General features: G+C 42.1%; 1 long non-coding RNA gene across 9 annotated transcripts in view; it reads left to right on the forward strand.

The window, feature by feature from the left end:
• The window catches only part of LOC112066691 (uncharacterized), a 330,402-nt gene that overhangs the window by 263,069 nt on the left and 56,190 nt on the right, over nucleotides 1-11,143 (forward strand). Inside the window, exon 10 of one of the 9 annotated variants that reach the window (XR_008617014.1) lies at nucleotides 6,388-6,649. The exons of the other annotated variants lie outside the window; for them this stretch is intronic. This is a non-coding gene — a long non-coding RNA (uncharacterized lncRNA). Of the gene's footprint in view, nucleotides 1-6,387; nucleotides 6,650-11,143 lie in introns of those variants that run through there. 9 annotated transcript variants of the gene reach the window in all.

Raw genomic sequence — 11,143 nt, forward strand, 5'->3', positions numbered from 1 at the left:
CCTGTGCTCTGCAACGGGAGAGGCCACAACAGTGAGAGGCCCGCGTACCGCAAAAAAAAAAAAAAAAAAAATGGGCAGAAGACTTAACTAGATATTTCTCCAAAGAAGACATACACATGGCCAACAGGAGTGTGAAAAGATGCTCAGTATCACTAATCATTAGAGAAATGCAAATCAAAACTACAATGAGGCATCACCTCACACCAATCAGAATGGCCATCATTCAAACGTCTGTAAACAATAAATGCTGGGGAAGGTGTGGAGAAAAGGGAACCCTCTTGCACTGTTGGTGGGAATGTAAATTGGTGCAGCCACTATGGAGAACGGTCTGGAGGTTCCTCAAAAAACTAAAAATAGAGTTACCGCATGATCCAGCAATCCCGCTCCTGGGCATATATCCAGAAATGACAAAAACTCTATTCAAAAAGACACATGCACCCCAATGTTCATAGCAGCACTATTTACGATAGCCAAGACATGGAAGCAACCTAAGTGTCCGTCGACAGATGAATGGATAAAGAAGATGTGGCACATATGTACAATGGAATATTACTCAGCCATAAAAAGTGAAATATTACCATTTGCAGCAACATTATTGGACCTGAAGATTATCATACTAAATGAAGTAAGTCAGACAGAGAAAGACAAATCCATATTAAATATATCAGTTACATGTGGAATCTAAAAATAGTACAAATGAACTTATTTACAAAAGAGAAACAGACTCACAGACATAGAAAACTAACTTATGGTTACCAAAGAGGAAAGGGGGTGGAGGGATAAATTAAGAGTATGGGATTAACAGATACCCACTATCATGTATAAAATAGATAAACAACAAGGATTTACTGTAGAGCACAGAGAACTATATTCAGTATTTTGTAATAGTCTATAATGAAAAGAATGGAAATAAAAGAATATATGTATATATGTATGTGTATATGTATACATATACACACACATACATAACCGAATCTCTTTGCTGTACACCTACAACTAGCACAATATTGTGAATCAATTATACTTCAATTAAATAAAAAAAAGCGCTGTTGCCATTTACTACAAAATCAACATGTACTATTCTGCCTGTTTCTGCATTCAAGATCAACACCCCTTGGAAAGTACAAAAAACTGCAGTGGAGAAACTGGTCTTCAGCAAGTAGACACCTCTTACATGCATGAAGACCATGGAAGAATGGATCTGAAGATGCAAAGCTTTGCAGAGTTTACAAGAGGCTCTGAAAGACTTTGCTGAATTAGCATAACCTCTCACTGGTTGAGGAAGTAAGACAAAGGGTCACTGCCTGGGTCTGTTTTGGCTCCTTCGCTCTCCAGGCTTGTGGGTAAGGCTACTGACAGTGTTACAGCTACATTTCGTAGAGTTTATTTGAAAAGCTTCAACAAATGTGAATTTGGAAGGTTTTTTCTCTGTGTCCAGGTGAAACGTTGGTGGGGACATTGATACCTACGTTATATCATTTATGAATAAAAGGATTAAACATTTTAGACTTGTTTACAATTTTATTTTCTAAATGAAGAAATCAACTGATAGGTTTTAGTAAGAGACGATCTTTGCAACTTGGGGAAATTCAGTGATCTTCAGTAATTGCAAACTGAGCAAGATAAGAATCTAGTTTCTTTTTCTCACTCTGTTCTAATCTACTTATAGTAATCACCAAACACCTCCTTTCTATAATTTAAGAGGTTATAAGAAAATTGAGTGTGGGACCTTCAGTGAAATGGGCTCATGTGATTCTGTAAACCTCACTCACCCTAGATCTTATCTTACCAATAACATTCTCATTAATAGGCCCATCTTTCCAGTTATTCTTGATTAATGTTATCTCTGATATACTTTCTGCATATTGGATTCATTTTCATTTATTTTCACCCGATGAGTTATAATCATTTCAACAAGGGAGAGTAGTCATGTCAGACTCTGTTTGATTATGCTTTGCAAATAAAATTGGGCAAGTACTGAAGCAAGCGTCTTATTCACAAGTTCAGATAAATGGAAACTGTGCTATAAGAACATTGATACATTATTTGCAGTTGGACTGGAACGTTCTGTTACATGACACAGGACATAAATGCAAAAGCAAAGATGCTCAGAGTCAGCCTGGAGAGGCCATTTGTAAAGGAAGTTTTTCAAATTTCTAATAACATGATTCCAGTGATATGCCTTTGCCTTTACTACACATTAAAATGGTTAACAATAGTGATTAATATCCTTTGTTTTTCTCTATTAATTACGTGATTTTCCTAAAAGAATCTATCTTGCCTGCCATGTTCTGTCCTTTCCAAAGCCATGTCACTCATTTCTTGTGACTATCCTAACTGCATTTTTTCCCATGTCTTTTCTAATGTTTTGCTTTTGTGTTTATTTACTTTTTTTTTTTTTTTTTTTACCATGTATGGAGGTCAGACCCACTGGACATTTATTTCATCATAAATGTCGTACACTCAAAATAAGTCATAATCTTCCTTCTTAGGTGAATAGCTTTAAGTCAGTGGTGACCACCCTAGCGTGATTCTGCTACTTTTGTGGGTCAGGTGGTCTGTGGTCCTCCACAGTTTCCTGTGCCTGTACTTTTCAAGTAGGCCTGATTCATTATCCCATTTTTCCTTCTTTTAAAAAAAATTAAACGAAAGCTTTTGTGCCCGTTAAATCCTAGTGAAGTGCTAATCTTGCTGCATTTCAAAGGGCTGTGGGTTCAATACCAAGCTCTAACTTTGGCCTGATTTGTGAGGTTGATTGTATCAGCTCACTTTTTGCCCGTTTCCTCTGTGTAGAAGTCAAAGGGGATCCTTAAGCAGCTTGCTGCTACGACAGGGGCGTAGGGAGATTTTTCTCCCTTTGAGATTCTACAGTGATCAAGACTAGACACAGAAAAATTAGGATTTAGATGGAATTTGTTATAGGTAGTATGTTTTCCACTTTTATTTCCAGGTTAGAGCCCTTTGCCTAGACTTCTTCTTCTTAAAATTCAGGGCTTCCCTGGTGGCGCAGTGGTTGAGAGTCCGCCTGCCGATGCAGGGGACACGGGTTCGTGCCCCGGTCCGGGAAGATCCCACATGCCGCGGAGCGGCTGGGCCCGTGAGCCATGGCCGCTGAGCCTGCGCGTCCGGAGCCTGTGCTCCGCAACGGGAGAGGCCACAGCAGTGAGAGGCCCGCGTGCTGCAAAAAAAAAAAAAAAAAAAAAAAATTCAGTGAATTTGGCAACCCAACTGCTCCAAAGGCAGGGCTTCTGGCATTCACTGGGCCAGCTTGTCATGGGCCTCCATTGCTTTTAGCTAGTGTATTTTTGCAAACTAATATGTTAGACAAATGTACAAATGTTCAGATGTTAATGATGTGGAAATATCACAGACTATTTCTGCCAACCCCAATCTAATTTTCTCGCCATCTGCTTTTTAGAGATACTCACAGCTGGAAATACTGATCACTCCCAACTTCAGACCTTATCCAGCTCCGGTTTCTAAGCCAGCCCATGATGAGGCTGGAAAGCACTAAGTTATTTCCGTTTGAATTAGGAGTGGTGGAAAGCTTCTGTTGTGGAGTCTGTTGTTAAGATGGGATTTTCATGATTGCAAGTGTCAGGAACCCCACTTCGACTATTCAGTAGCTCAGGCAAACAGGAAGATAATTGAAGTATCCTGGGAGTACCTCGGGTAGTAAAAGGAAATGCTGAACAAACTAACCCTTTGAAGGTCAGCTAAGCTTAAACTAGGCCTCAGAACGTTTGTAAATTATGAATTTGCTTTAGAACAGGAACACCTGCAGATTGAGGAAACATGGCTGCCACCAACTGGGAAAGTTATATTCAAAAATTCCACAGGTAGCCGACTCCTAAAGTGTAAATAGCCCCTCTTGTAGGCTCTTCCTATCTCTGTTTTCTTCTCCTATGTATTTTGTTTTGTTTTCAGTTGGATTTGTAGAAGCAGAAAACCAGGACAGTGTATTTGGTGGTAACTCAGAGTTGGCACAAGCACATTATCTTATTTTATCGTTTGTCTCAGATGATACGGAAGATCAGGGTACATAAACTTACAAACTGCTCTATACTTCTGTTATTTTCTTTGGGAAAATCAGGTAATTTTTACTGTGAGAAATTTTTCTCTTTTTATTTATTTATTTTTTTACCATTGTGAGGTTTTAAATTCTACCTCGTCTTGATTTGGTGCCTTGTTTGTGAGTCTCTGGCTTTTTCCCCTTGTGATTCTGTTTCGCCCAGGCTCTTAGATGAGACAGGGAGATCTTAACACACGGAAGACAGTGCACAGAACTATTAAAGCAGCCTGGCTTGTGGGGGAGTTTGTTCTCTTCTCCTAGCCTGGGGTTTCTTTTCTCACATTTTGTTTAAGCAAGGTGTATTTGCCTCCCCACATGAAAGCGGGAGGGGGCAGTGCAGGCAAAGTGAGGTGACGAGTACAGCTTACACTGAATTACAGCAGGAGGGTGGCCATGTGCAAGAAGGCAGGGAAGCTGGGTCAGAATGGGACAAGGATTCAGATGTCCCAGTGGGGCTGGCGGTGTCCATGGTCATCTCTGGAACTGATCTGCCCCTCTCCTGACTGCACTTGTTCACCACGGGACAGCAGTGGATTCCTGAGGAAATTGAAACCTCTTTACAGCATGGTGGCTGCATCATAAATTACATGATCCTGTCCAGTCCTAGAAGCCACTTGCTTTAAAACAACTGTCTTATAGATGGTCACATTTATAGTTCATCCTTTACATCTGTCAATGAATCGTTACTCACCTTGCATAGGCCATGAAACGCTTCTGAGAAGATCTAAAAATGAGATTTTCCCCCTTTGTACAGAATTCCCTCTGATTTGGGACAGTTTCAAAGACAATGGAGTAATGCCAGGATTTCAAAGACAATGGAGTAATGCCAGGAATACCAGGGAGAACGTCTCCCTTTCCCTTCTCTTTTTATGAGCAGAGTTGTTTTACACAGTATATCACTTCAGAACTAACGATGAAAGAGGTTTGCAATGTTGAGGTTGTTTTGTTTTGTTTTGTTTTGTTTCCTGGCAGAAACTGTACCCAAGTATCAAATCAAACCTCAGTCAATCCACAGGTAGAAGGTCTGGGCAGCTGAGGGTGTCTCTCAAACCAGAGGGGCATGTGACTGCAGAGTTGCTGGAAGATGAGGATACTGACACAGGTGTCTGTGGTCTCATAGAAAACATAAAGTACCTGTGATTACATCAAACTAAAGTCTGTTTTAACCGCAGCCCAACTCAGTGGCAAGAATTGATATTAGCCAACGATTAAACTGTACCAACTATTACATAGCAAGCAGGCCATTACCCACATTTGTTTATTCTTTCTCAGAAACACTGTTCAGTCCCCCTTTCCTAATTTGCTTTTCTGTCCTAAAACCCTTGTATTTTTGTACCCAAACGCTCTTTTCTTCCCTTTTCTCCCCTCCCTTCCCCTCTTTATCTTCCCTAATTTCATTGGCTTCTGAATGTACAGATGGACTATGGCTACCTGACTTCACTGTGAAACCTTTACTTTTATTCACTTTCTTTGTGAAATTAGAAGAAAGAACAGAGCCAAGTCATCGGTTAGTTGAAAGCTTAGGGTTTCTGAGGGCTCTGTCTCCCAAGCTCCAATAGAATCTATAGGCTTTCAGTCATATAATCTACAAGCAACGCAAATTTCTTCTAAACCAACTTTTTTTTTTTTACATGACTATAATGTATAAGAATGAGCCTGTTTTGCTCAAATGTCCAGAACAATGCCTGGCACATATGAGGTACCAAAAAAAGCTAGTTGAATAAGGGGTCAAGGGCTGAGGCTTACACTAATTTCTTCAACTATTCAACAAATATTTATTGAGTGCTTAGTGCCTACTAGTTGCTCTGGTAAGTATTAGGGAATCTAGGGGCAAATCTTATTCTGGAGAGAGACAAATAAATGAGAAATTTCAAAACTTGTGTACAGTGTAGGGTTAAGCACAGGGTATTCTGGGGATGGATGTAAAGTGTCACCTAACCCAGTATCAGCAGGGTCATGAAACATGTATTCATTCAACAGATAATACTTAGTATGTGCCGGTTACTGTTCCAGGCACGTTGAAAGAGGCCAGACTCAACTGGCATATGTCTTTGTCCTTTGCCCCTGCCCTTTCTGTCATCTGCCAGCTGCAGTCTTGCCACCATGAACTTTCAAAGGATGAAAGCCAGAGGCTCAGGATGACAGAGCAGAAATACAGAGGGGCCTGGGGCTCCGATGCAGCCAGAGAGCAGCAGTGGCAGCCTGGCCAGCAGCCCCTACGGATCTCCTGTACAAGAGAAGAAGAAAATGACCAAACTCGGTTGTCTCACCACGTTACGTTACTCTTTCTGTTCTTATCGTTTTAAAATATATAGTCTTGGGGCTTCCCCGGTGGCGCAGTGGTTGAGAATCCGCCTGCCGATGCAGGGGACACGGGTTCGAGCCCTGGTCTGGGAAGATCCCACATGCCGCGGGGCAGCTGGGCCCGTGAGCCACAACTACTGAGCCTGCGCGTCCGGAGCCTGTGCTCCGCAACAAGAGAGGCCGCGATAGTGAGAGGCCCGCGCACCGCGATGAAGAGTGGCCCCCGCTTGCCACAACTAGAGAAAGCCCTCGCACAGAAACGAAGACCCAACGCAGCCAAAAATAAATAAATAAATAAAAATTAAAACAAACGTTTGGTAGATACTAACCAAACTTTAAAAAAAATAATAAAAAAAATAAAATATATAGTCTGTGTGATTTTTTGCTATTGCTGTTTCAGTTTGTTTTTATATTCCTCCTGATTAGTTTGAAGGTTTGTTTTTTTGTTCTAGTGGTTATCTTTACGGCTTTACATTATGCACTTTAACCTTTACTGCTTTAAATGGGGTCTGTTACTGACTGTGAATTATCATCCCATTAGCATATTCTGCTTTCCCTAATTCTCTCCTTTCCCTTTACAGTACAGCATTGTTAGATGATATTTTCTCAGCTTCTCTTGTAATACTTGCAAATACTTCTGCCAGTATAACTTATCTTTGAGTTAACATTTGCCACACAGCAGCGAAAGAGGAGAAAATCAGCTTATCTCCCATTACCTCCGCCCTTCTTTCCCTTTCCAGCTTTTGCTAGTTGGAGCATCAGTCCCTGGGCGATGGGGACATGAGGGAAGGGTAAAGGGATATGAGCTCCCACCTTTCTGGAGGGAGTCCATGCTCCGGAGAGAGAGGAAGCAGTGAAAACCATTTTGTCTCGTTGCTTTCAGCAACGGTTGTGCACCGTAGGCTTCTTTTCACAAAGCCATATGGGCAGCTTCTCCCAGCGGAGTGCTGGAGATTTCATGCAGCTTTTCAAGACCAGGTGCCCAACCCCTGTGCAGCAAAAGCACAAAGCAGGTGTCCTATGTGGAAAACCGGCTGCGTGCTGGGGACTCCTTTACATTCTAATCCGTTATGTCAGCCCATGTGGAAGCACTGCTAATGTCTTCTCCACTCCTGGGTTTTCTCTGCCCGGTCGAAAACCCTCTGTTCCGCCTGGGCCTGGCTGTGGCAAAGAAAACGGCTGGTGATCTCAGCCCACCTATGAAGGGCTCTTCCCTTGCTGAATTTTCATTCATCTAGTCCTCTTTGCTTCTATAATCATCTGTTATCTTTAAAAATATGACGGGCAATGACCTGGCGGTACAGTGGTTAGGTCTCCGCGCTTCCGCTGCAGGGGGCCCGGGTTCGATCCCTGGTCGGGGAACTAAGATCCTGCAAGCCTCGCGGTGTGGCCAAAATAAAAATAAAAATAAAAGTATGACGTGTTTTTGAAATTACTATCTTGAGAAGATATCTGCACCCCCATGTTCATAGTAGCATGGTTTACGATAGCCAAGACACGGCAGTGTCCGTTGATGGATGACTAGATAAAGAAAATGTTATCTATCTATGTATAGATAATGGAATATCATTCAGCCGTGAAAAAGAAGATCCTGCCGTTTGCGACAACATGCGTGAAACTTGAAGACATTATGCTAAGTGAAAGAAGTCAAACAGAGAAAGACAACACTGTATGATCTCACTTATAAATGGAATCTAAAAAAAACACAACTCATAGATACAGAGGACAGATTGATGGTTGCCAGGGGTGGGGGGAGGGTGGGGTGTGGAGGAAATGGGTGAAGGAGGTCAAAGGTACAAACTCCCAGTTACGAGATAAATACGTCCTCAGTATGTAAGGTACAGCATGGTGACTACAGTTAACCGTACTGTATTGTATATTTTAAAGTCGCTAAGAGAGTAGACCTTAAAAGTTCTCATCACAAGGAAAAATTATGTAACTGTGTGAGGTGATGGATGTTGACTAAGCTTATTGTGACCATTTTGCAATATATGCATGCATTGAATCACTATGTTGCACACCTGCGACTAATTCAGTCTTAACATGTCAGTTACATTTCAGTAAACCTCAGCGTGGGGAGAAACTAAACATTCAAATAGTAAAACTTTTAAGAAGTCCTCACTGAAAAAAAAAAATGATGTTTTTGGTATTTTTCTTTTTGTATATTTTCCTAGTTGTTGCATCAGGAGCCGTGTCCTACCACTTCCCCTTACAGTCTACAGGAACAACATTCTGAACCCTTAAAGATTTAGCGAAATTATTGATACATACTGGGATTCCCAGCTGAATTGGCCTTTGTCCGGAGCCTCAGGAAGAAGCACTGCTGCCTCACAGCTTTCCGAGGCCAGAGCACTTTTCCTATCATGTTATTTCAAAAGAGGCACTGCTCACTGCTGTCATGCCACTTTCAGTTTCTTTAAAAATATGAAAAGAATGGCTTGTCAAGATTAACTAGAACACGTGCAAAACAAGGAGGCAAGCAAAGATCATAGGAAGGTCAGCGGAGCATCGCACCGGGCTTGCTGTTCTGTCCACACGCTCAGGACACAAGTCTGTGTGTCTGGTTATCGCAGCTCACTTTTACTTATACACCTCCCCATCCCAACCCCAGCTCCCGAGGACATAGATGCTATTGAGCAGTCTGATTAGGAAAATTGTATCATTTAATCTTCAAAGCAATTCATGCAGTCTATATAATTATCAATACTTCCATTTTAGGGACGGAGATGGAGGCTCAGGGGGGTTAAATAACATGCGCACTATCACACAGCAGCTGATCCACGTAGTTAAAACCATGAGGAGAAAGAGACTCCTTCCCCACGCCCTGCGCAGGCCCTGCCTGTTCCTGTCCTCCGAGCCAAGGACCAGCTGTCTCTCGAGAACCGGTCTGCTTCACGCTGCTGGTGGTCTGTGGAGTGGTGTCCTCTACCAGCCCTCACTTCACGCCCCAGATCTCTGGAGGCCTGGCGGTGCCCTCCTCCTGCAGGCCTTCACGTACTGGGGAAAACCTCCTTGTTCCCTTCACTCTACTTTCATTTCTGTTCCTTCCCCTTTTGAAGCGAAAGAAACACACACACACACACGCACATGCTATTTTCTCCCTTGAGGTTTACTCTTAATTGTGTAATATGACATTATCCCATCCAGTTGCATTTTCATTTTGGATATTGTAGTTTCCATCAAAAATTTAAAAATTTTAATTTGTGCCTTTTTATGTCTTCTGTATCTTTTCTTAACATCTTCAGTCTTCTAACTTCTTAACTGTACAGGTTGCAGTTATAATGCCTGTTCTGATGTTCTTGTATATTAGTTGGGTTATTTGTATCATTTCTGGAGAAGTTGCAACTGATTGGGTTTTGTTATCATTATGGCTTGTATTTTCCAGGCTTCTTGCATACCTGGTAGTTTATGGTAGGATGCCAGAAGTTATGATTTTACCTTTTTGGGTGCCACATATTTTTTCATTCTTATAAATATTCTTAGACACGGTTAAGTTACTTGAAAGCATTTTGATTTTTCCAGGCTAGGCTTTTTTTTTTTTTTTTTTTAATAAATTTATTTATTTATTTATTTTTGGCTGCATTGGGTCTCCGTTGCTGTGCACGGGCTTTCTCTAGTTGCGGCGAGCGGGGGCTGCTCTTCAGTGCGGTGCGAAGGCTTCTCATTGCGGTGGCTTCTCTTGTTGCAGAGCATGGGCTCTAGGCACGCGGGCTTCAGTGGTTGTGGCTCATGGGCTAGGTTGCTCCGCAGCATGTGTGATCTTCCCGGACCAGGGCTCGAACCCGTGTCCCCTGCATTGGCCGGTGGATTCTTAACCACTGTGCCACCAGGGAAGTCCCCAGGTTAGGCTTTTTTAGATGGGATCAAAGTAGTGTTTTGTCACAGGTTAATTTTTTCCTGCTTCTGAGGCAAGAAGTAGTAGCACTCCCTTTGTAGTACTCTACCGAATATCCTTTGAGTTTTTAGGTCTTCCACTCTGGCTCTTGGGACTAATTCGGTCCCTGTGTGATGTCTGAGTATTGTTACCTCTTGTGCTTTTAAGTGACCTCCTTCCTTGGCCTCTGGTAGTTTCATTACAGACAAGCGCTTAATCAATAATCAACTGACACAGAACCCTCCGCAACCTAGAGTCATTTCTCTGTATAGCTGGTTCTTTTCTGGGTTTTCCCTGCTGGCCCTAACTGCTCTGGACTCGGGGAGACTGCCTAGCTCTGCCGGGGGCCTCCAGCACAGCCGCTTGCCCCAGCAGCCAGCTGTGCCCTCACGAGGTACCTCATTCTCCATCTCCAGGTGTCGCCATTCTTTCTTGTCTGATGTGTTGAGAGCCCTAGAATAGCAGGTCTTTGGATAAAGAAATTCCCAGCTTGGTGACATCCTTAAATCCACTGACCATAGTTTTTGTGTCATTTTTATGTGAATAGAAGTGTTACCTAGTCCTAACTCCTTCTTGCTATGACATTGCATGTTGACAATAATCCATTCATGTCAAAATTTTATTCTTCATACATTCATTTGATTACTGTTTTGACCTTTAGAGCACGACCATGCTGATCTTATTGCACTTATTGATGAATATAATATAATGTCTTATTTATAATATAATATAATATAATATAATGAATGTACTGATTATCAAGTGACCTGGATTTACACAGTTTTTAAAGTTGAAGTGTTGGACTTTGTCTCTAGCATGATGCATTTGAGGTCTAAAAGAAGTAGTGGGCTTCCCTGGTGGCGCAGTGGTTGAGAGTCCGCCTGCCGATGCAG

Source organism: Physeter macrocephalus, chromosome 4, assembly GCF_002837175.3.
Source record: "Physeter macrocephalus isolate SW-GA chromosome 4, ASM283717v5, whole genome shotgun sequence".
Taxonomy (NCBI): Eukaryota; Metazoa; Chordata; class Mammalia; order Artiodactyla; family Physeteridae; genus Physeter; species Physeter macrocephalus.